Source organism: Diceros bicornis, chromosome 1, assembly GCF_020826845.1.
Source record: "Diceros bicornis minor isolate mBicDic1 chromosome 1, mDicBic1.mat.cur, whole genome shotgun sequence".
NCBI classification, from domain to species: Eukaryota; Metazoa; Chordata; class Mammalia; order Perissodactyla; family Rhinocerotidae; genus Diceros; species Diceros bicornis.
The window spans coordinates 86,436,793-86,459,960 of NC_080740.1; positions in this window are offsets into that span (position 1 = coordinate 86,436,793).

Genomic DNA, 23,168 nt, shown 5'->3' on the forward strand with positions numbered 1-23,168 from the left:
TTCTCGGGATTTACCCAAATGAATTGAAAACTTATATCTACTCAAAAACCTGCATCTGGATGTTTATAGCAGCTTTATTCATAATTGCCAAAACCTTGAAGCAAACAAGATGTCCTTCAGTAGGAGAATGGATAAGTAAACTATGGTACATCAAAATAATGGAATATTATTTAGCACTAAAAAGAAATGAGCTCTCAAGCCATGAAAAGATATGGAGGAAACTTAAATGCATATTGATAAGTGAAAGATTCCAACCTGAAAAGGCTACATACTGTAAGATTCCAACTATATGACATTCTGGAAAAGGCAAAACTGTAGAGACAGTAAAAAGATAAATGGTTGCCAGGGGTTAGTGGACACAGGGGGATGAATATGCAGAGCACGGCGGGTTTTTGTTTTGTTTTGTTTTGTTAGATCAGCCCTGAGCTAACATCCATGCCGATCCTCCTCCTTTCGCTGAGGAAGATTGGCCCTGGGCTAACAACCATGCCCATTCCTCTACTTTATATGGGACTCCGCCACAGCATGGCCTGACAAGCAGTGCATCGGTGCGCGCCCGGGATCCGAACCGGGGCCACCAGCAGCAGAGTGTGCACCCTTAACCGCTACGCCATGGGGCCAGCCCCCCACAGAGGGTTTTTATGGCAGTGAAACTATTCTGTATGATACTACAATTGTCATTATCATTTGTCCAAGTCCACAGAATGTGCAACAACAAGAGTGACCCTAATGTAAACTATGGATTTTGGGTGATAATGATGTGTCAGTGAAAGTTCATTGATTGTAAGGAACGTTCCACCCTGGTGCAGGATGACCATAGGGGGAGAGGTTGTGCATGCGTGGGGACAAGATGTACTATATGGGAATTGTCTGTCTTTTTCACTCAATTTTGCTGTGAATCTAAAACTGCTCTAAAAAGGAAGGTTTATTAATTAAAACAAAGAATGAAATATTGATACATGCTACAACATGGATGAACTTTGAAATCATATGTTAAGTGAAAGAAGCCAGTCACAAAAGTCCACATATTATATGACTCCATTAATATGACAGTCCAGAGTAGGGAAACCTATAGAGACAGAAGGCATATTAGTGGTTGCTTAGGGCTGAGGAGGGAGGATGATGGGGGTACAGTGGGGAATAGCTAAAGTGTATAGGATTTCCTTTTAAGGTGATGAAAATATTCTAAAATTGGCTGCGATGTTGGTTGCACACTAAAATCCACAGAACTGTACATTTTAAATGGATGAATTGTATGATATGTAAATTATAACTCAAGCTGTCTTTTTAAAAAAATAAGCATGACCTCAGCACTGACAAAATAAAAAAGAAATGAAAGAAGAAAAGAAAAGCAAAGAAAGTGGTAAATATGAGTGTAAATCTAAATGAACACTGACAGGATCAAACAATACTGATAATGTATCATGGAGCCTTAAAATACATGTAGAATTAAAATACACAAAAACTATGATATAAAAGTCAGGAGGGGGATAAACGGAGTTGAAGTGTTCTAAAGTCTTTTCTATTTGTGAGGAAGACAAAGGTACTAATCAATTATACTTTGGTAAGTCAAGGATGCATGTTAAGCCCTAAAAAAGTATATGACTTCCAAATTAGAAAGGAAAAAAAAAAAAGACCCTAAAGAAGTTAATACATAAGAGAAAAATAGCCTAGTCAGATAAAAAATTATCAGTAATTATATTCGATGCAAATGGAATAATAATTCTCTTAGAAGATTGAAACTGTCAGATTGGGGGGAAAATACAAAATCTAACTATAAGCTATTTATAAGGTTCACATTTAAAACAAAAGAATACAGAATGGTAGAAAATAAAAATATGGAAAAAGAAATACCATCTAAAGTACTGACCAAGAGAAAACTGATGTAGCTATGTCAAATTCCTATAGACTAGACTTGAAGGATGCACAGGTGTTTGCCGCATCATCGTTTGCAGCACTCCAATCTGAAACCACCCAGATAGCCACCGAGAGTAGAATGGATGAATTGTGGTATATCCATGCAATGCAAATGCACGGACTACAAATGCCCACAAGCCTTGGGTGGCTCTTAAAAATACAGCGTTGGGCAAAGGGAGTAAGATACAAAAGAATACATACAGTATGATTCCACTTATAAAAATACTCAAAAACAGGCAAAACTAAACCATCTTATTTAGGGAGGCAGACCTAGGCGTCTACACTATGGAAAAAACAGGGAAATGACTGTTCTTCACCGAGAGGCCCCAAGCCTGTCCTCCTTGAGAGGGTTCTTCCCCCAGAAATACAAGGAGGCTTTCGGCGGGTTCTGTGTGAGTTGTCAAAGCTCTGCCCATGGTAATGAGGGACCAGGACAAGCGGGGAACTTCGGAGGCCAGGGTGAGCCTGGGCAACCACCCACAATTGGAGGCTTCCTTGACCACTCCTTGCCAAGGGTGGGCAGGTCTCAAGGGACAGAGGTGATGAGGACAGAGCAAGGGAGGAGAGAAGAGGCACCTTGCGTCTCCCTGGCCTGTACTGTCTGGTCCCCTCTTTGGTGTCCTTTGGGCTGGGGTGGCCATATTTGGTATCACATGACCTTACTCCCAGAAGGCTGACCCACTGCAAGCGTGGGGCCATGGAATCCACAGGCCACGGAAGTGAAGATGTTCAGGGCAATTTCCCCTCAAGCGCATAGAACGCAGGGGGCGCCATTAATGCCTGAGCTGCCGGAGCAGTTAGGATGAAGTGATTTCAGGCTATTTCAACACTTAGGTCAACTTGGAGTGGGGTTTTGGTAGGAACTGGATTTTCCAACAGTGGCTTCGGCTCAATTCCCCGTAGCTGGCCTTATCCACTCCTCCTGCATCTGGTTGGGCCAGAACTGCAGCTGGTTAGGGAATTTGTACAAGTGAGGGCTGCCACTCAGACCATCGCCAGGCCGCTTCCTGACACTTCAACTGGCAAGAGTGGAAACCGGCTGGGGACGTTTTACTTGACCTAGTGATTCTTGCAGGGTGAAGGTGGCGCATGGCTTCCCTCCCTATCTCCCTCCTTCCCTAGCTCCTCTCTTCTTTGTCTTGTCTACCCTTGGTCCACGCTATGATTCTTAGTTGCTATTGAGAGAATACATCTTGGCTTACTTAATCGGAAAGGGGTTTACTGCAAGGATACTGGGGAGGCAGCGTGCAGGATGGATTGAAGGGGACGCTGATGGGCCGAGAGCACAGGTAAGTCACCCTGAGGGCGTGGCCCGGTTAGAACAAGGCTGCCGCCTTGGCTGCCCCTGGCTGCCGGACCACTGGACTCTCCATTGCACGCCACTGCCACGCAGCACTCAAGACCCCAAATGCCCCCACCCTGCTGCTGAAATGAAATCTGAAGGACTTCTGCTTCTCTCTGTCCCTCATCCAGACTGTGTCCAAGATGGGGTCATCTGACAGGCTGGCAGAAGTGCAGGGGTTGGGAAAGCACACGTCTGGGTCTTTTGGCGTCTGTAGAGAGAGGTGGGGCGCATCAGGACTCACATGCTGACCATTTCTCCAAACCCAGGAGAGCGGTGCTGATGCTGGGCAGCACAAAGAGCGACGAGCACGTACTGCACGGTCGCCCATCCAGTGCTGGACTCCGAGGGTGAGGGGAGAGTCAGGTCCAGCCCCTGCCGTTAGGTATGACACAGATGCATGAACAGTTGCAACAGAGGGATCAAAGGCCACAGTGTTAGCACAAAGGAGGGGACAATCAATCCAGCCTCAGTTTCCCCATCTGTAAAGCGAAAATGGTAATAAGAGAGCTTGTCTCATACGGCTGTTTGAGGAATAAAAGTAGTGCATGTAAATCGCTTTCTCCTGTACTGGCACACGTAGGGCCCTGGACTAAAGGCAGGTGTTCTTACTGGAGAGCCAGTTCAGCAGAGTGGTCGAGAGTGTTGTCACTCCTGCTTTGGGGTTCCAGTAGCCACACCCACACCTCTTCAGAGGCAGATAGGAGGGTGGTTAAAACCACAGTGTCTGGAGCCAGAGTGACTGAGCCTGAAACCCAGTTCTGACACGTACTAGTTAGGGTGGCTTGGGTGACTGACTTTACTGCCCTGTGCCTCAGTTTCCCCACCTGTAACATGGGAATGGTCACAACTTACCTCACAGAGGTGCTGTGAGAATTAAGTGAGTAACACATAAAGGTCTCTGAGCAGTGCCTGGCACGTAGTTATAATCTCAGTAAGTGTTAGTAATTTTTATCAGTCAGAGGTCCACTGTAGGCACAAAGCCCCGACAACTCCAGACAGCCTATTTCGGAGGGAGACACCATTCGCGTGTGACAGTTAAGGAACTGTGTGGCACAGAGTTATTAAAGTCCCAAGTGAGCTGTTCAGACTCTACATCAGCAGCCCCCCAACTTCCCAGGCCCAGAACCTAACGTCCCCAGCCTGTATGAGCTCAGAGCTCTCCCTCGATGTTGCCAGCTCCCTAGCAAGGTCCTACTGACCCCCAAGTCCCTGTTCCTGCAGCTGAGCCTGCCATCTTGGTTTGTCCTCATCATGACTTTCCACAGTACATCCAGCCTCGCTCAGGATTGTGAACCCCACGGAAGGTTGGGGTTACATCTGGCCCTCTGCCATCTTGCTCAGGCCCCTTCTCAGCAATCCCAGAGCTCTCCCCTCATCACCTGCAGGGCAGGGTCTCCCAATCTTCTCTTGGGAGCAGCCCTACCATCTAGCCCGCCTTCCCCTTCCTCTAGGACGGTTGTTCTCAACCAGGGATGATCCTGTCCCCCAGCGGTTGTTTGGCAATGTCTGGACTCATTGTTGGCTGTCACAACTTGGGGGATGAAGGAGTGTTACTGGCATCTAGCGGGCAGAGGTCGGGGATGCTGCTAAACATCTTATGATGCCCAGGACAGTCCTGTACAACGAAGAACTTTCCAGCCCAAAAAAGAATTTTCCAGTGCTGAGGTTGAGAAATCCCATTCTAGGAATTCTGCTGAATAAAATGGTCTATATCTTATCGCCGTACCAAAGTATAAGGAAGAAAGCAAAAATCTCCCCAAATCTCACTACCAAGAGACAACACTGTCTACATTTTGGTGACCTTCCCTGCAAATTTCTCTCTGCATGTTTACATGTAGATTTATAGGTGTGTATAATTTGACAGAAACATGCTCATGCTATACATGCTGTTCTGCAACCCATTTTTTTTTCACTCAACAACATACCATGGGCATCTTTCCACTGTTGACAAATGTAGATTTGCAACATCCTTTTTAGAAGTCTGCAGGGCATTCCATAGTAGGGATGTAACACTTTATTTAGACAATCCCTTATTGATGGATATTTAGATTACTTCCAGTATTTTGCTGTTATAAACATTACTGTGATGAATATCATTGTATATACATCTTAGCGCACTTGTCTGAGTAAATCCTTAAGATAAATTCTAAGAGTGGAATTACTGGCCAAAGAATAACATACCGTTTTAGGACTTTCGATACTCAATGCTGAATTGCCACTTGAAAAGATACATTAATTTACACAACCTGTAACAGGGCGCAGAGTGCCCATCTCTCTGTCCTTTTTCCCACACTGGATATTATCAATTGTCTTAATCTGCAACAGGATTTTTTTAAGTGCTAACAGAGACCAGGCAGGAATGCTCAAAGCTGAGTGTGTAGGTCTCTCCTTGGCAGTTGAGTTCTGGGATTTGATGTAAGCCTTCTGGAGCCTCATTTTCTATCTCCTCTCCCTGATGCCCCCTCTGCTTGTAGAGTCCTCAGCCAGCCCAGGGTGGGTGAGGGGAACTTGGTCAACAGACTGGGGGTCCCCATTTGGGGCTGCCGTTCCTCCACTCGTGGGTCTCTCCATTTGGCTGGGAACGCTCCTTGGTCTCCCTTTCTCTATGGCTGCTCTGTTCCCTGATTTTTAAGGACTCAGGAGTGTGTTCCCACCAGGGCGGTCTCTATTCATGGCTTTGACCTGAGGCCACCTGCTGTTTATGCTCTAATTGAGGCCATTCCCTATTCCTGGTGAGGAGTGACACTGTAATAGCTCATGTGGGCAGAATGGTTTAGAGTTTCGAGTGTGTGGGTTTTCTTTTGTTTGAGGTTACATTATTCCTCCAAACAACCCCATAACGAAGTTATTACTATTCTCAACCATATTTTTCTCAGTGCAGCAACTGAGGCTCAGAGAGAGAAAATGATTGGCCCAGGTCCCCCTGCAGCTGGATGGTAAGGCTGGGATTTGAACCCAAGCCTTCTGTTTTAAAATGTACCCAGGATTTGTTTTAACCAGGTATGGTAAGACACGCAGATGTGGAAACGACTGTCACGAAGGGAGAAGTTGTTATCCTCACAGATCCCCAGAAACAGGAGGCAGTGCCCACCGTGCAGGGCTGTGCAGGGAAGCACCACGGTTGTCAGGAGGCAGAAGGAGCGAGGGGAGAGGGTGGGCAAAAGCCTTTATTGCCAGAGGTGCCTCACCAGCAAATCCCCAGAGTGAAAGGCTCTAGCACGTATATACTGTTTTAGAATGGTGTGGGATTTCATGTTTCTGAAATCAGGAAGCATCTTGCAATTGAAGTGCGTATTTCGCATTACCAGGTAGTAGAGTGTATTAGTTAAAAGAGAGATCTGTTGTTGGATGACTTCAGCTCAAATCTTGGTTCCACCAATTCCTACTGGTATGATCAAACTACTTAACCTTGCTGCACCTCCATTTCCTCTGTGCAAAATTGTGCTAGTCATAATATCTATCTCATCTAGCTGTTGTGAGGAATAAATAAGAAAACAGATATGGTTGGGAGTAGTGCCAGACACACAGAAAAGTCTCAGTAAATACTAGCTATTGTTTTTATTTGTAACCCCCAAAGCTGAAATCAAATTAATGGTTGTAGAGTCAGTGTTCTTGACTGGAAGCCACAGAAATGGACTTTTATGGAGAAATGGGACTCTTTTTACAGAGATGGGAGACTGGAGACTGGAGACTCAGGCTTGATGAGTAGAACATGAAATAGATCTGGAGGACCAAGAATCAGGAGGCACAATAACCATTGGAATAAGAAACCACTCTAGTTATTTCTAACAGTAGGTATTTAATACAGGGACTTGGTTACAAAGATGTTGGAAGAGCTGAAGAGCAAAAGAGAGAAGGAGAAAAAGGGAAATAAGACTGTTGTCTGCAGGACAGGAGGCTGCTACCACCCAGTGGGCCCAAGTCTAAGAGCCCACATGCCCCACGGTGCTGCTGGAGGTGCTGCTGCTCCTGCGGCTAGAGCCTCACTGCTGAGGGAGCTGAGTAGGAAGCCTGGGCTGTGCTCCCGCGGGTGCTGCCAGAACCACCGCCAATGCTGCCAGAAGGCCAGCAGCAGCAATGTTCAGTTGCCCACTGCTGTGCTAAGCTGCAAAAAACCACTGCCAGAAGCCTGAAGGAAACGCCTCTCCCTTCCTCCACCTCCAATCTCCTGTGAGTTCTTCCCATTGGTTGACCCTAAGAGGAAGCCATCTCAAGGGAAACTGAGATGTAGTTTCAGGATTCCCAACCCTGAAGATACGGAGCAGATAAGATGGGAGAGTGTGGAGGTGAGAGGTGGTGGACACTACCTGCTTTTGTCCGTATCAGGAATAGTGCAGCCTGGACATGTTTGCCTGACCTGGATGTCCCTCTGGCACTTGGCACCTGAGATGCCAAGCCCCATGTGGGAGGACCTGACATGCCCTGGTCAACAGAGAGTGGTGAGGAGAATAGAGTCTTTTTAGCTTCTGGGGAGGAATGAGGGCCCCCAATCTTCCAGAAGTACACGCAGTGGGAGGTTTCCCAAACTGGGGTGGAGGGCCAGGAGCTGGGAAGTCTCAAAAAACAAAAACGTTCAACTCAATGAAGCATTTCACAATCGACAGAGACTTAAAGAAAACATTAGCAGGGCCAGCCCCGTGGCGTAGCGGTTAGGTGTGCACGCTCCGCTGCTGGCAGCCGGGGTTTGGATCCCAGGCGCGCACCGATGCACCGCTTGTCAAGCCATGCTGTGGCGGCGTCCCATATAAAGTGGAGAAAGATGGGCACAGATGTTAGCCCAGGGCCAGTCTTCCTCAGCAAAAAAGAGGAAGATTGGCGGGGATGTTAGCTCAGGGCTGATCTTCCTCACAAAAAAAAAAGAAAAAGAAAAAAGAAAACATTAGGGATGGTGCTGCCATTTTTACTGGGACAAGATAGTGAAAAGACATTGAGTGAATGTCAAAGGGCAGGAGCTGGCCGGTGGTGAGAGGGGGAACTGCCCGTTCATGAGTCCTTTAAGTCTACATCTGCCTTCACTGTACGTGCAGACTGCTGAAGAGGCAAAGGGGGCTTATACTGCAGGTGCCTGCTGTGTGCATGCAGGCTCTGGGCAGGACCACCCCACGGCAGCAAGAGCCCTCACTGAGCCCTTCTCTGGCACCATTCTAACACTCTACACAGATTCCTCAGGTACTCCTCATAACAAGACTTCAAGCACACACTATTATCATCATCCTTACTTTACAGATGAGGAAACTGAGGCACAGGATAGTAAAAAAAAAGTTGTCTAAAGTCACAGCTAATAAGAGGAGAAGCCGGAAATCAACTGCAGATCTGTTGGGTTCCAGAGCCTGTTTACTCATGTGAGAGATGGGTAAGCTGAGGCCGGGGAGGAAGTAACTCCCTCGGGGTTCTTGAGCCTCTGGGCAGTGAGACACGGACATCTTTGAAGGAAGGGCAATATTCAGCCTACTGTAACATCAAAATGAATTTTGAGCCATTATTAATTCAAGCAATAGGAAATTAAACTGGAAATTTCAGAAGAAGCTCCAAGATGCAATAAATATCAGAATCCAAAGTACATAGCGGGATGGATCACTCTGGGCACTTGGAAAATGATCTACCCAACTTCCAGTAACCTGACTCTTAAGCCCTTCACTCTCACTGAGGGTACAAAAGGGTAGGGAATGAAGATCCGGAGAGGGGTTGGGACTGGGAGCCCCATCAAACCCTAAGAGGAGTTTCTCTTTGACTTTAAGTCAAGGGACAGGAGCTTCAATAGACCACTCAGAGGACTTGATCCCTGTCCCCTGCAGTTAAGGGATACAGGCAGTGTCTGGAGAATCTACGGTGCCACCTAAGAATATCTTGTGACTACTCCAATGGCAAGTGTGAAACAGAGGTGGATGCTGCCCTGGGATTGGCCAAACTCCCCGAGTTTCTTGGGGAAGGCATGTATGAGTGTTTCCCAGGGACCAGATGGGGGCAGGCCACTTGGGTGAGAGGGCTGGGATGAGATCATCCTTGGTCTGTCCACAAGGACCACCTGGAAGATAGTGGGCCCCCAACAGCTGGAAGCTGGAGGGGACAGATGATTCTGAAAGGATATGGATGGAGGGAGCAATGAGCTTCAAGAGAAGATGTCACCCACATTGAGGGACTATATTGGGGAGACTCTGACGAACTCACAAAAGCACCCCAAAAGAGCCAGCTCTAGACACGCGAGTAGAGGATAGCTTAAGGCGGTACCCATCCAGTGAGATCTTTCCAGCTCCCCTTGACCTTCCCTCTGTTCTCCCTGCCATGCCCATCCAATCCCAGAACAGCTGGTAACGGCAGCTGGCAAGTGAGAAAGGCGGTGAGTGGGAAGGAAAAAGAATGGCCTGCCTCACTCTCTTCACGAAGGCAGGCAGCTTTCCTGCAGCCAGCGCTGGCTCTCGTCCAAGCAAGCCCAAAGCATTTCCAGGGCACGGATTTGATACCAGGCTCTGGTTGGGTGTTGGGGCTAGGGTCATGTGTGAAAGTGAAATGAAGGCAAGTCCAGCAGAACACCTGCCATCTAGAAGCTCACATTCTGGTGTAAGAGGCTAGCAAACAGAAGAGAATTACAAAATGGTGGGATGCAGAGACTAACAAAGACGAATCTTCACGGCACCTGTTGCTCCATTGTGCTGGCCGCTGTGCCTCAATGATCTCCCTTAACTCTCATAACAACCCTGTGGGTGGGGTACTGTTATGCCCATTGTGAAGAAATTGGAGCTCAAGGAAGGTAAGTGGATTTCAATTTGGTCCTTTCTGACTCCAAGCCCAGGTTTTAAAACACTCTGCTATCTGATGGTGCACAGAGGAGGCGGCACTGGGGGTGAAGTGTGGAAAACCCAGTTTGAGAGGATGTGCCGATAAAAGAGATAAGTGCATTCCAGGAAAATGAAATCAGCGTTTTCACAGGCCGTATATTTGTGTAGGTGCAAGACATTATTTGTATAGCTGCTAATTAGCATTTATTGAGCACTTACCACATTCCAGGTACTCTGCATGTATTTAATCCTCATGGCATGCTATATGTTCTTATCCACATTTTTATAAAGGAAGGACCTGAGCCTCAAGGAGAGGTGGCCCAGAAGCCCACAGACAGTAAAGGAGAGAACCTAGAACTAGAGCCCAGGTCAGTGTCACCCCCACAGTGTGTTCTTTCTGCGACACCAGCCCTACGGCTGGAAATTAACAGTAATGGGCCCACCCCCTGCTCCCTACCTGCTGGCTGAGAGACTGACTCTCCCTGGCTACAGCGATTGGCTCAGAGCGGGCACGTGACCCAAGCTGGTCCAATCAGAGTGAGTTCTGGGCTTTGAAGAAGCGCTTCTGGAAAGAGGGTCTAGTCCTGCCGGCCTTGAGCAGGGAGGGGGCTGGCGTGAAGCTGTGGTTGTGGAGGAGATGAGGGTGGGACTGTGGCAGTGGTCTGGAGCTGCAGGGGCCGGAGCTGCAGATGTGGGGGTGGGAGAACCAGTGTGCCCAACTGATGTGAAGAGCTGGGAGGGGGAGAAATCCCCGGCCCTAACTGGGCGTCTGGGGCCCGCAGTGCCCCTGGCTGAGCCTGGCAGACAGAGCCCATGTGTGGGGGAGCCCACGGGTTGCATTGAAGCTGAGAGCCCGTGCTACAAATGAAACTAGCAGAATCAGGCAGGACTCGTACTTTCACTAACAACCGCCCACCTTGCTTGCGGACACACTATGGGTCAGAAGGCAACTGTATTTCATGTCACAGTCATAAATAGGGGACTGAGATTACGATAAAAAGGCGGTTTGGACTTCACCTTGGGATGGCGCGGTGCCTGTCACTCTGAACAATGATGCATTCCTTCCGCAGCTCCAGCATGCCAGGCTCCCTCCAGCCTCGGGCTTTCGCACACCCAGTTCCCTTAGCCTGACATGCTTTTCCTCTGTCTCCACCTGGTCATCTCACCGTCCAGGTCTCAGCATAAGTGCCACTTCCCTCAGAGGCCTCCCTGGGCTGCGAAGGTGGGCTTGAAGCCCCTCTCCCTGGGCTCCTGTGGGCCCCATCTACCAAGCAGAGGTCACCCTGCCTTGTAGCCAGGCTGTGAGCTTCCCAAGGGCAGGGACACCTTCTCTCGAGGTCTCTCCTGTCTGCAGTGTCTGCCTCAGTGCCTGACACGTGCTTGTTGCCCAAGTACAGGTTGGGGGCTGGGACTGTCTGATTCATCCCCGGACTGGCTTCACCAGGGCCAGCTTTGTGGGCTTGTGACCATGGCAGTCACACAGGACCCCGTGCAAAGAAGGGCCCTGCACTTGGGGTAATGCCCGGTGAATACCATTTTGAAATTCTTAATGATTGTATCCTTGAATTTGTGTTTTGTAAGTGGAGTGTGAGGGGACAATGGAGCATGCTCTGGGGTCTTGGAGCGTCAGCTCATATACAGCCTCGCCTCCCATCACCTTCCCAGGATGTGTTCTCTAACACTTACTCCTCCTCTCCTGGCACCCAGGACACCGCCTGGCCTCCCCCTCCCGCCCCTGCCCCATGACCCCTGCTGCCCTCTGCCCTAGCAGAGGCCTGAGCGCAGGCACTTGGAGGGTTGGGTCAGGCATGCACAGTCGGTGGCATCTTGCAGCGAGCACAGTCCCCATCCCCAGTTAAGCACAACAGTGGTTTGGTGGGTGGCCAGCCAGAGGCTGTGTCTCAACAATGTCAAGCCTGATCCAGATTCCGAGCCCATGTTAGCACGAAGGTTTAAAGATCAAGGATCGCCGTCTGCCGTGGGTGGGGGTAGCATACTGTGCGAGGGGGAGATGCCTGGCTTGACTTCTCCAGACCCTGCCCTGGCTGGGGCATGTGGTGTCGGGCCAGTGACTGGCAGGAGGGGGAACCCAGCACTCACCAGACCCAAATAAGAAGGCAGGTGTCACGTTGCAGGGGTGGCCCGTGGGGTGCCTGTGAGCTTCTGCCCTCTCCCTGCTAGTGTCCTGGACCCCGGAGTGCTCCCGCTCCAGAGGCTGGAGTCTCAGAATCCTCTCTTCTTCCCTTCAACCTTCCTGTGTGTGTCTTGTTTATCTCTTGTGGCCAACTCCAGGCACCCTCCCGAAATGAGCCCCTTAATACAAATTTGGTAATTTCACTGATTTTGTTTATGAATTAAATGTGCTGATATTTACATCTAAAACTGGAATTGCACAATATACAGATGAACAATAAATTCATGCTAATAATTTAAAATTTGTATTTTTCTTTACTTAGAACGACACCAAATAGCAAATGAAAAGCACCATAAGAAGTCAAGAGAGAGATGGTGGAAGAAAGAAGAAACTTCCATGTCCCTTTCTTTAAGAGCACTTGTTTCCTGCTCATTGAACAAGGAGCTCTGAATTTTCTTTTTGCACTGACTCTGCCCTAGCTCATGTTTGTTGAATGAAAAACTAACTAAATAACTATTTTTATTAAAAAGTGGAACACACTCATTATTTTCTATTTCCTGACCAGACTGTATGTAATCAGGATTGCCGGCGTGTTGTGAAATACGCAAATATCTGAATAATACACTTACTCTGGGATCGTATATGCCTCTTGTGGATTTATTTGCCATAGGTCTCTAAGTCATCACAGTTTTTTCATCATCTACACTCTAGTCTCACTCCAGACAAAGCTGTGGTCCTGTGGGAGTAGCTTATATCAGACTAATCCTTCCACAGACAGCAATGATAAGCTCCGGACAAAACTTTAAAACAACTATTTAAAGACACCAGAGAGCGAACAAAAGCAGACAGAAACTAGAGAGACCTCAACCCACGAAGACTGTAAACATACGGAGACAGACGCACACACGGGCACACACACGCGTACATCACAGAGGGTCATGAGCTCTATGGGAAGCAGACCCTGTCCATCTTGCTGATGGCCCATGGTAGATACCCAATACATTTTTGTTGTCAAATGAATGTTTTGTTTGGTGTACATCTTTTTTTTTAAAGTCAGGTTTATTGAGGCATTATTTACCTTAAATAAAATTCACACTTTTTAATTGTACCACTTGATGAGTTTTGACAAACGTGTACAGTTGTGTAACCTCTACTACAATCAACATGTAGAGAATTTCCATCACGGCCAAAAGTTCCTTCTTGTTCCCCTGCAGTCGGTCCGCTCCCCAGCCCCAGCGCCTGGCAATGACTGACCTGATTTCTGTCACCCTAGCTTTGTCTTTTTCAGAAAGTTGTATAAATGGAATCATACTGAATGTAGCCTTTTGTATCTGGCTTCTTTCAACTTGTGTGATGCTTTTGCGATCCACCGTGTTGTTGCATGTGTTAGTAACTCATTCCTAGGATGGCAAGCAGTATTTCACTGTGTCAGTGTATTTCAACGTGTGGACACTTGGGCTGTTTTCTGTTTTTGGCTGTTACAAATACAGCTGCTATAAGTATTTGCGTGTGGGTCTTTGTGTGGACACGTTTAGTTTATCTTGGGTAAATACCTAGGAGTGGGTGAGTTGGGTCACATGCGTAAGTGTATATTTAACTTTATAGGAAACTGCCAAACTGTTTTCCAAAGCAGCTGTGTCAGCAATGTAATGAGGATTCCAATTGCTCCACATTCTCACCAGCACTTGGTATCGTCAGCATTTAAAGAAATTTTTAGCCGTTCTCATAGGAGTATAGTGTTATCTCATTGTGGTTTTAACCTGCATTTACCTAATGACTAATGATGTCGAGCATTCTTCACACCCTTATCCACTTTTCTTCTCTGCCATCCAGTTACATCTACAGATCGAGTGTGTATCCAAATCTTTTGCCCATTTTAAAAATTGGGTTGTTTATTCTCTGATTATCAACTTGTGGGAGTACTTGAGATATTTGGAATAGAGTCTTTTATCAAATATATGTTTTGCAAATATTTTCTCCATTCTATAACTTGTATTTTCATTCTCTTAATACTCTCTTTTGAAGAGCAGAATTTTAAAATTTGATAAAGTCCAATTTATCTATTTTTTCTTTTATAGTTTGTACTTTTTGTGTCCTAAGAAATCATTGCCTAAACCAAAGTCACAAAGATTGTTGTCCTGTGTCTTCTTCTAGAAGTTTTATAGTTTTAAACTTTGTACATTTACGTCTATGATCAATTTCAAGTTTTTTTGTGTGTGTTTGGTGTGAGATAGGAGTTGAGGTTCACTTTTTTGTATATCCAGTTGTTCCAACATCATTTGTTGAAAATACTATTCTTTCTCCATTGAATTACCTTTGTAGAAAATCAATTGGCCGCATCTCTGTGGATCTACTTCTGCTAAACTGTGGGAGCCTCGACTTCTGGACTCTCTCTTCTTTCTATTTATCTATGGGTCTATCCTTTCACCAGGACCATATTGTCTTGGTTACTGTAGCTTTATAAAAAGTCTTGAAATCAGGTAATATGAGTCCTCCAACTTTGTTCTTCTTTTTCATGATTGTTTTGGCCATTCTAGTTCCTTCTCCTTTCTGTATAAATCTTAGAATCAGCCTCTCAATTGAAAAAAAAAGTCTATTTGGATTTTAATCGAGATTGCATTGAATCTATAGATCAGTTCAAAGAGATCTGACGTCTTACCTGTATTGAGTCTTCCAGTCCATGAACACAGTATATCCCCTTCTTGATTGGATCTTCTTTGACATCTCTCCATGCTCTACAGTTTGATGGTTTTCAGTATATTGATCTTGCATGTATTTTGTCAGATTCATCCCCAAGTATTTCATGTTTTTTGGTGCTACTGTAAATTGCACTTTAAAAAAAATTTCAAATTCCGATAGTTTGTTGCTAGAGTATAAAAGTCAAATTGATTTTTGTGTGTTGACTTCATATCCTGTGACCTTGCTAAATTCACCTGTTAGTTCAAGTTGTTGTTTCATAGATTCTTTGGGATTTTCCACGTGGAGATAGCATCTCTGCCAATAGGGACAGTCGAATCTCTACGATATTCCTGTAGACTCAGCCTTCTGAACACATGAAGTGCAGCTGTGAGAGTGTGGCTCAGCCGTCAGACCAGCCTGGGCTGGATTCTGCCTCCTGCACTTCCCAGCTGTGTGACTAGGGGCAAGTCATTTAATACCTCCCAGCCGCCATTCTGTCATTTGTAAAATAGAAGAAAACAACTGTCTCTAAGATTATCATTAGACAATCGCTAGTTCCCAGAAGTGGAGATGTAGGTTAAGAGGCAGTCACAATTTTAAGGCTTTGGGTACATACTGCCAAAATGTTTCCAGAACTGGTATACTGCTGTTTCCCACCCACAGCAACACTGTCCATTTACAATTCAGCACAATCTTAAATTACTTTAAGAGGCTTGGAGAAAGCCAACAGCGAACCGGCCTCTCTTACAATAGTTATTCTTACCCTCTTTGTTCCAAGTTGTCATCCAGCTGAACTTTTATATTTCCTGTCTATTGTTTCAGGCTGATGGATTGCCCACACTGTTACTTTATATATATTATTCTTTCGATTTTTGAAGTGTCTTTCCTTTCACACTAGAAACTTGGTAACCACAAAAGTGATAAGAACTGACCTTCATGGAGCACTGCCAGTGTGCCGGCCACCGTGCCTCACAGGTGTTAGCTAGTCCCCAGGACAGCTCTGCGAGACCTCCTCTTCTCTCTGTTTTGTAGGTGAGAAACTGGAGGCAAGAAGTTAAGTAACGTGCCCGTGGGCACAGCTGGCAGTAGCAGAGCTGGGATTTTTGCCCGGGGCAGAGGGGCTCCGGAGCTCAAAGTCGTCACCTCTGCCTCTCACTCAGTAAACCTAAGGTCTAGGCAAGCTGACCAGGGTTCTAGACCGATTCCTGCCCTTACAAGCTGGGGACCCTTGGGCCAATCTCGTAGCCCCTCTGATCCAGTCGGTCACCGGCCCACAAAACTTTTGATGGGCTCTCTGGTAGGTTCTGAGCCTCAGTTTCCTCATCTATAATATTGGCCAAATGGTTTAATCTATGGCATCTGCCTGTGGTGAGGACTGTATAAGATGCTGCAAACACAACGGCTTGATGAAGAGCTTGATGAGGGCTGTATTCCTGGCAGTTTCTGGCCGTGAGTGGAGGCCCTTGAAGCACGGTCAGGCTCCCTGACGTCCATCTTACTCTTAGAAAGTCTAAAAACACCAACTCTGCCCCTTCTGTTCCCACCACGGGAGAGGAGAAAGGAAAAGGGGGTGTAAGTTTCTCCACCTGGTCCCTGAGCTGAGCCGGAAGGAGGGCTGACGTCAAGCAGGAGGCTAGAGGGCCAGGAGAACCGAGTTCTTATCCCTGCCGCACCTCTCAGACTCTGCATGGCCTTATCCAAGACCACCTTTCTCTGAACTTCAGTTTCCTCTGCTGCAAACTAGGGAGGATTTTTCTGGCCCCTTCATAAGGGCTGAGTGAGTTAAATGAGATAACGTGTGGGACCACTCAATGTAAACTATCAGGCTCAATGCCGCTGCATCAATGGGTCTGCTTTGTGTCTCCAGGGCTTGTGTAGTCAAAGAGAATGGGCTCCAGGTTGGCTTGGCTCCAGGCTCTGTTCCTTACTAGCTGGGGTCTTGGTTTCTCCTTCTGTAGAATGGGGGTAATATTGGGGTGGTCTGGTTGTGTGGCTCTCTGCATTCTGTGGGCATAGCAGGATTGCACGAGCTGACCTCTCTGTGATTGGGTGGGGTTACGTGACTAGTGGTGGCCAATGAGCTGTGAGCAGAAGTGTCATGTGTCACTTTCAGGCTGGAGCACTTAATTCCTGGAACCTAGTCTTCCCTTTTTGTGTCTTGGCCAACATGCACAGAGATGGGGCCTCCGTCGATCTGGGTCTCTGAGTGAGGACAGCAGAGAACAGAGTCCCCTGGATAACATACGCTTTGTGAGCAAAAATAAATGCTTTTTGATTTCAGCCATTAAAATTGTGGGATTCTACTTGTTACCACAGCATAATCTGGCCTCTCCTGACTGATACAAATGTCTCCTTCCCAAGGTGGCTGTGAAGATTCAATGTGAGGGTGCAGGCGTGCTCTGGGTGCCGGACCTGGCGGGCAGTAAGCACTCACTGAATGATAATCATAATTATTGTTGTAATAAGAATATAACAGAAACAGTTGGATTCAAATCCCAGCTTTGTCCTTAACCCTCTGGATGACCTTGGACAAGGTAACTTAACTCTACAAAATGGGGGTAATAAGGCCTCCCACTGGGGGCTCCTGTGAAGATTCCAGGTGAGATGGAGGAAGGGCTGCATTGTGGTTTTAGAGCTCCAGAGATAGGCGCCTGGGTTCAAATTTTACTGGTACTGTTATTAGCTGCTCTGTGACTTGGGCGAGTCACTTCACCTCTCTGCACCTCAGTTTCCTCATCTATAAAATAGAGATAATAGAAGTACCCACTTTAAGGGCTATTGGGAGGATTAAATAGGACAATATACGCAAATGCTTAGAAGATTGCCTGACGCAGTAAGCACTCCTTAAATTTGAACTCTTATTATTATTATCCATTGGACAAGATAGAACAGGTGTTGGGAGACCTGGGGTGGATTCCAGCCCTGCGTCTCAATAGCTGTGTGACCTTGGGGCTGCCATCTGAGTTCTCTGAGTCTCCCTTTCCCCGTTCATTAAACAAAGGTAATACTACCTGCCCTTAGACATCTTGTGAGGATCAGGTGAGACAACAAATCGCAAGTGCCTGCTGCAGGACCTGGCCCTCGGCGAGGACTCCGTCAAGGCCAGTTATGACGACAAGACGTGAATAGAGAGAGACCCAACGCCTAGCAAGCGCTCTGTCAGTATCTGTCCCTCCGCTGTCCCTCATCCTGCGCCGTCCCTCCCCTGGCTTCCACATTTGCACTGTATCCAGAGTGGGGGCGCTCTCCCCGGGGCCAGGACTAGGGGGAGGCAGGTGAGGTGTTGAGGGTCTGCCCTGCCCACTTTACAGAGGGGAAAAGTAAGAGGTGTCCAGGCACAGGGATCCCCTCCCGCTCCCGTGTGGTCGGTCACCGCGCTGGGGCAGAACTTCATTCTCCACCCCTAACCGTCCCCACCCCAGCTGGGGAGGCCACCTCCCTGTCCTGCTGGCGCCTGGGCAGGCCTGCCGCTGCCCGCCTGTGCTTTGCGGCTGGATGGTGAGCGTGGCAGCTGGGCTCCGCGGGCCAGGTGGCTGAGGGGCGGTGTCTCCCCTGGGCATTGGCAGCCACTCTGGTTACCCTCTTGGATTTCCTCCCTCGCTGGGCTTCACACTGGGGGCGCATTTGGGGGCTGGTGAAGCGCTCAGAGCCTTCCCCGCACCCTGCTGCTCCCGGGTCAGGGGCACTGCCAGAGCTGTGGGGCCCCGACCAGGGCCACCATGGACAGAGCGGGTCCCCAAAGAGCCTGTCCCCAGCGGCCACGTGGAGGTTTCCAGACCCTGTCCCTGAGGAGCGAGCTGAAGGCTGGGAGCTGCCAGTGGCTGCAAGGTAGGGGAGGCCTCCCGGGCCCAGCGAGCCCTCCCCAGCACACCTGGCTGGGGAGGATTGGGAGGCCTCTGTGGCTGTGAGAGGGACCACTTGTTTCTTTCCACTATCCAGCAGCATGCGAGGATGGAGCCCTGACTCGGGCCTGGCCTGGTGCTGAAGCCTCAGCCCCGCTCAGAGCAGAGCCTCAAACCTGGGGCCCCTGGAGCTGAACAGGAAAAGGAGGGCTGCTGAGGAGGAGGAGGCCAGTGGGTGCTGGGACATGCAAATCCTCTTTCAAAAACAGGTGCCCCAAACCAGATTTGTATTCTACAACTGAAATGTACTGAGCACTGTGTTAGTCTGCTTGGGCTGCCGTAACAAATACCACCGGCCAGCTGGCTTAAATAACAGAAATACACTTTCTCACAGTCCTGGAGGCTGGAAGTCCCAGATCAAGGTCTGGCAGGTTGATTTCTGGTGATGCCTCTCCTCCTGGCTTGTAGACGATGGCCTTCTCGCGGCCTCTTCTCTGTGCACACGTGGAGAGAGCGTGAACTCTCTGGTGTCTCTTCTTATAAGGACACCAATCCTTTAGGATCAGGGCTCCACCCTTATGACCTCATTTAACCTTAACTACTTCTGTAAAGGCCCCATCTCCAAATACTGTCACATTAGGTGTTAGGGCTTCCACATGCCAATCTGCGGGGGGGGCGGGGACGCAAACATGCAGTCCCTACCAAGCACCTGCTATGTGCCGGCAACGCAACTCACGAAGTCCTGGCTGCCGTGGAGCTTACGTTTCTGTGGGGCGTGTGTGTGCAGGTGTGCGTGCACGTGCGGACTGTTATCAGGGGTAAGTAAGCACGTGGGGCCAGGCTGACTGTGGCCGGGTCACTGGTTGCAGAGCCTAAGGAGAGAGGTTAACCACACAAGCTTTGGAGCCAGGAGGACCTGGGCTCATAGCCAGAGTTGGCCACTTACAAGCTGTGTGTCCTCAAGCAAGTGACTTTACCTCAGGCCCCTTATCTGTGAAATGGGAATAATAACACCCACCTCAGACGGCTGTTAAAATGACTGAGAATGCTGATTAATGAGTGTGTAGTACAGGGTTTGGAATGTGGGACATGAGAAGTACGAGACGGTTGTTATCATTACTGCTCGTGAACAAGGAGATCACCTCTAATGAGGCGGGGGCTTGGAATTGGAGATAATCTCATCCATGTGGTCAGATGTTGGAAGGTCTTAGCCATGGAGAGGTGTATATCAGGGAGAACAGGCACTGTTTGGGTCTGATATCTGATGCTCTTCTCTGGTGCACATCCTTCATTCATTCATTCATTTATTTGTTCATCGTATTTTCATTGAATTTATCCACCACCCTCCCAAAGCCACCAGCTGGGACCTTGTTCACCTTGCAACGTCCACCTTGTCGCGCTGATTGGCTCAGATTGTTCGGGGACAGGGCTGGGGTCAGGCAGGGACTGAGAGGGTCTATTGGTGCAGCTGGCTGCCCAGCAGACGCAGGCCAATGGAGACCACTCAGTGCCCACAGCTCTGTCCTCAGGATCCGGAGGCTCGGACCGCCTCCTGCCTGATGGGGAGACTGAACCCACGCGTGTGGCAGGGCCAGCATGCGGGTTCACTGGGTGGGAGATGATTTGGCATTCTCTCAAATCCAAACTCTTTCAATATTTGTTCGGTGCATTGAGCTGAGCATTTCCCCTGAGCATTGCGGCAGCCGCTCCTGTACTGTGGTTGGCAGCTGGGCTCCGGCCACCAAAGCCCCATTGTTCTCCCGCTATCCCCCCACCCTGGAAGATACCTCTGTGGGTTCAGAGGCTTGCGCCTTGAGGGTTGGGACTGGGGTGGGGTCTAACCTCCACCCAGAGAAGCTTGTCGAAGGATCCCTTCCAACCCCTACCGTCCCCGCCTGAGAGAAGGTCTGCCCACCAGTGTCCCCATCTTCTTACACCCCCAGGCTTGCCTCAGCGCCCTTGGAGATCAGCACCTCCGGCCCCTGCCCACTCCAGCCTCCCACCCTCACCCCTCCCCTTAGGGCCTCTAACCCAGCAACAGGAGCCATCACAGAACAGCCTGTGGTTGGCCTCGATGGGCCCTCAGATTCTTTTCCTCTTGGCCTTTCTGAAGTTCTAAACGCTCAGCCTTTGCCCATTCCTGGGCTCCTCAGAGAGATTCAGGGTGAACTTGAATTCACCCTGGGTCCCGGCCCTAGAGGAAACACAGCGTGGAGTACAGACCATTAGCACACAGTGGGACTTCCTTGTGCTTCAGTGTTTTCGTCTGTAAAATGGGGGTGACTGTAATGGCACCTGCCTCGCGGAGCTGTGCTGAGGATTAAATGAGTTAACACACGTACGGAGTGTGGGCACGTAGACCCACAATAACTGTTAACTCTGCACGTCGTCTGGTGGAGAACGCTGGGAGGCAAGCGTCACACACGGTGAGCAGGGGGTCCCAGCCGCCCAGGAGCCACCAGTGGGGCAGAGGCGCTGGGGCTATGTCCTAAATCCTACTGTTTGCTGTGTTTTCATGTTTGAATTGCGACATCCCCAGCTAAAGTACTGAGGGAGTTTGGGGACTGACACAGTATACAATGGCCCGAGTCTAGTGAGTTTAGAAAGAGTGGATCCATCCATCTAATAAGCATTTATTGAGCACCTACTGTGTGCCAGGCACCAATCTCAGCACTGGGGATACAGCAATGAAGAGAATTCCTGCTGTCAAATAACTCACATCCTAGTAGAGAAGCAGATTGTAAACCAATAAACTGAAAAATTGTCTCAGGTGGTGATGAGGGTCAAGAACAAAAATGAAGCAGAGTAAGGGGAAGAGAAGGACGGGGCGTTTTATTTTATACAGAGAGGTACAGGGAGGCCTTTCTTGGTGACTTGAGCAGAGGCCTGAGTGATGTGACGGAGTGAACCATGAGGCTATCAGGGAGAAGAGTGTTCTGGGAAGAGGGAACGAGCAGTGCAAAGGCCCTGAGATGGGACTGTGCTGTGGCTCGAGCAGAGTGGAAGTGAGGGGAAGAATGGGAGGATCTGAGATCAGAGAAGTGTAGGCTCCAGATCACAGAGGGCCTTCTGGGCCATTGGAAGGGCATGGCTTTTACACTGAGTTGGGAGCTTCTGGGAATAGAGGGGTGAGCAGAGGAGAGACGTGACCCAACTTACATTTAAAAAGAATCCTGTGTACGGGGTCAGCCTGGTGGCATAGTGGTTAAGTTTGTGTGCTCTGCTTTGGCGGCCCAGGATTCGCAGGTTCAGATCCTGGGTGCGGACCTATGCACTGCTCATCAAGCCATGCTGTGGCGGCGTCCCATATAAAGTAGAGGAAGACGGGCATGGATGTTAGCCCAGGGCCAATCTTCCTCAGCAAAAAGAAGAGGATTGGCAACAGATGTTAGCTCAGGGCTAATCTTCCTCACCAAAAAAATAAAAAAAGGATCCTGTGCTAGGCTGAATAATGGCCCCCCAAGATGTCCACATCCTAATCCCCAGACCTGTGAACGTGTCTTCCATGGCAAAAGGGACTTTGCAGATGTGATAAAGATAAGAAGAGGATCCTGGATTGTCCAGGTGGGTCCACTGATGTAATCACAAAGATCTTTATAAGAGGGAGGCAGGGGGAGATGCTGCTACAGAAGAGGAGATGAGATATGACAATAAAAGCAAGAGATTGAGGGGGCTGGCCTGGTGGCATAGTTTTTAAGTTCGCACGCTCTGCTTTGCCGGCCCAGGGTTCGCAGGTTCAAACCTACACACCACTCATCAAGCCATGCTGTGGTGGTGTCCCACATACAAAAGAATAGAGGAAGATGGGCGCAGATGTTAGCTCAGGGCCAATCTTCCTCAGCAAAAAAAAAAAAAGGCAAGAGATTGAGTGATGTGAGCCAAGGAGTGCAGGCACCTCCAGAAGCTAGAAAAGGCAAGGAACAGATTCTCCCTGAAGCCTCCAGAAGGAACCAGCCTGCTGACTTCTTGACTTTAGCTCAGTGAAACTAATTTTGAACTTCTGACTTCCAGAACTGTAAGAGAAAAAATCTGTGTTGTTTTAAGCCGTCAAGTTTGTGGGAATTTGTTATAGCAGCAACAGGCAACTAACACACATCCCTCCAGTTCCTCTGCAAACAATAAGCTAAAGGGGGCATTGGGAGGAAGCAGAAAGACTAGTCAGGAGGCAATAATCCCCCAGAAAGACAAAGGTATGTTGGGCCAGGGTGGTGGATGGGAAGAAGTGGTGAAAAATGGCCAGATTCTGGATACATTTCGAAGGAAGAGCTGAAGTGAATTAGAAATGGGGTAGGAGAGAAAAGTCAAAGATGGTCTCAAGATTGTTGGCCTGAGTAACTGGGAGTGGAGATGCCGTTTACTGAGATGGGAGGGGTGTGGGAGGAGCAGGTTTGGTGGGGCTGGGGATGAAACCAAGAGTTCAGCCTTGGTGTATCAAGTGTGAGTTGCGTGTTAAACAACCAAGTGGGAATGTCCAG